Here is a 3,395-nt window from a genome sequence, read left to right on the forward strand (position 1 = left end):
ATGCACCACCATGCCCGGCTAATTTTTTCTATATATATATTTTTAGCTGTCCATATAATTTCTTTCTATTTTTAGTAGAGATGGGGTCTCGCTCTTGCTCAGGCTGGTCTCGAACTCCTGAGCTCAAACGATCCGCCCACCTCGGCCTCCCAGAGTGCTAGGATTACAGGCGTGATATGCCTATACTTATTATTCACTATTTCCATTTGGTCTCCTAAAAGTGAAGTATAGATTCTGCTGTAACATCCCACATTCCCAGAATAATCTTGTGCAGAAAACACAAGGGTTCACTCCTCATAAAATTGTTCCACTTACCTTTCTCTAGGCAGACACTTTCATGACATAAAAAATTAAGGGAGTGAAATCTGCCTCTTCTTTTAGAATTAAGAGCTGAATGTGCCTTTTGCCTGGGAAGCATTTTGGACAATTCAGTGGTGTGAGATTTGGGTCCCAGTTTTAGGGGGTAAACAGTGTCTTTGAGATTTTTATATTTTTAATCATGAAATCAGTCTTACATAAGGAAAAGTATGTAAAGCATCTATACAGTTTAAAAACTGTAATAAGACAAATATTTGTGTCCCTTCACTAGGTTCAGAAATGGAACATTGCAATATTTGCAATCTGCTCATCTGACAGGGAATTCATAACTAGAATATATAAGAGTTCCAACAACTCAATGGGAAGAAATTATGTAATCTAATTAAAAATGGGCAAGTGATCTGGATAGACATTTCTCAAAAGAAGACATGCGAAGGGCAACATTATTAGTCATCAGAGACATGCAAATCAAAACTACAATGAGATGTCACCTCACCCCAGCTAAAATGGCTTTTATCACAAAGACAATAACAAATGCTGGTAAGGATACGGAGAAAGGGGAATCCTCATACACTGTTGGTGGGACTGGAAATTAGTGCAACCACTATGGAGAAGTGTATGGAGGTTCCTCAAAAAACTAACAATAGAACTACCATATGACCCAGAAATCCCACTGGTATGGGACTTAGCAATCCCATACATCCAAAGGAGGGGAATTCAGTATATCGACAAGATATCTACACTCCCATGTTTATTGCAGCACTATAACAATAGCCAAAATTTGCAATAAACCTAAATGTCCATCAACAGATATTTAGTCATAGATAAAGAAATTGTGGTACATATACACAGTGGAATATTATACAGCCACAAAAGGAATAAAATCCTGCCATTTGCAACACTGTGGATAGAACTAGACAACATCGTGTTAAGTGAAATAAGCCAAGCACAGAAAGACCAATCTCACATGTTCTTGATCATAGGTGGGTGCTAAATATTAAAAACAATTGGTATCATGGAGATAAAAGCTGAATAAAGTCCCTGGATCAGGGTCTGGCTTCAGCTTCCTGGAGGGTTTACAAGAGTCCCTTCTGGGAAAGTCAGTGAGAAAGATCATGGGGCAGTATTCCTGGAAAACACAGAGCTCACCACATTCTGGGCATCCCTCACAGCTCTAGTAGGAGCCAAATACTGGATAGTTAGCAGGAATATGGTCACTGGGGGTGGGCTACCTTGGGTTTTCTTGTTTCTAATCTAAGGCAGCCTGCCTCCAGGTTCCAGGGGCTCTGTTGTAGGATCAAATGAAAGTTCTGCCCTTAGCTGATCTAAGCAGCAGGACCCAGAGAGGACAAGGAAACATTTCATCAGAACATGGTCAGATGAATGGCATTTCATCCATAGATGCAAAGCCAGTGCAATGGCACTGAACATCTTGATCGTGTGTCTGTCTCCTGAGTCCCTCTCCACCAATCTGGACTGGTTGCCTTCTACATCTGCCCACATCTGTCATTCCCCATTTGCCTTTGCCTTCCTTCTGTTTTAATTCTGGGTTGTTGCTGCTTTGATCTAGTATTGGATTGCCTGTTTCCTGTATAGCATGTCTTCCTGCTTCCTAGTTTACTCTCTCGCTTTGGTGTAAACCATCTATCAGTAACTTTTTGAGAAAGGGTATACAGTAAAAATTGTGAAGCTTTGCATGTCTGCAAAGTTCTTGTTCTACTCTCATACTTGGGCAATAGTATGGGCTGTATATGAAATTCTAGGTTGAAAATAATTTTCTTTGAAGGTATTATTCCACTGTCCCATTGCTTTTATTGCAGCTATTGAGAAGTCCTTAAGGCCTTTTGATTGTTGAGATAATTGCATGTAACCTATTTTCTCTTGCCAGAAGCTTGGGAATTCTATTTTGCTTTAGGGTTCTGAAATCGCACTACAAAGCATCTTGGTGGCTGCCTATTCCCCATCCATTACCTTAGGCAGTCTGTGGCCCTTTAATCTTGAACTTCATACCCTTCAGTCCTACAGAAATTTCTTGGATTATTTCATTGGTGGTTTTTCCCTCCATTTTCTGGATTCTGTCTTTCTAGGGCTTTTATTATATGATAGACTGAACTGCTTATATTACATTCTTAATTTCTGCTACCATGTATCTGATATTCAAAAGTTCTTATTTTCCTTGAAGATTCCCTTTTTTGCTTGTTTTGTGAGGTTTTTCCTTATATCTTTATCAACATTAATGACAGTTTTTCAAGGGTTTTTTCCTCTGCATATTCTCTGTCATCTCCAAGTAACTTTTTGTCATTTATTTTGGTTTCTTTTGCCATTGTTATAGATTTTTCTTGAGAAGTCTGAGAATCCTTCCTTGACTGATCATAATTTAGAGTAGGGGATGAAAGAGCCAATTGGAAACTCCAAGCAGGTGGGCAGAGCTTGTCAACTTTGAACATCATTACAGGATGGCCTGGAGGCATTGTTTCTTGGGGAATCCCTAAAGTTGGTCTCTTCAAGTCTTTTCTGTTAGTCTGGTCTGTGTCACCGGAGAAGCCACCTCCAATCTCTTACAGGTAGGTAAAGTTCTGGCTGACTGCCAAACTTCTGGGAGCCAAATGACACAAGAAGCCTGGGTTCTCAGCTTTCAGTATTGTGAGTCTTGCATTACTGCTGTTTATAGTATGTTACTCATGGTAGCCTGAGCAACTAACACAGGTGTCTTTCTAAATTCCCTTCCTTAGAAAAATTTATTATTTCCTCCTCTATTCCCCTGGTACTTTATTAATACCAGGGGAATTGCATATATCACACTATATTATATATTAAATCACTATATTATCATTTCAAATATCTGTTTCTTTTCCTAGACTAAAGCTATTTAGAGTAGATACAGAAACTGAACATGCTTGCATTTCCTAACACCTGCCATAAGTCTGGGGCTTGGTGGTGCTCAGTTATTATTTGTTATTCTGGATTGCATAAAAACATCCAAAATGACTTTATTTTATGGGCAAGGCTTCCTCTGAGGTAATAGCTATTTCTGGAATGCTAGGTATAGAGGAGCACTGCTAAGTTATATCTAGTAA

This window comes from Eulemur rufifrons, chromosome 15, assembly GCF_041146395.1.
Source record: "Eulemur rufifrons isolate Redbay chromosome 15, OSU_ERuf_1, whole genome shotgun sequence".
Lineage (NCBI taxonomy): Eukaryota > Metazoa > Chordata > Mammalia > Primates > Lemuridae > Eulemur > Eulemur rufifrons.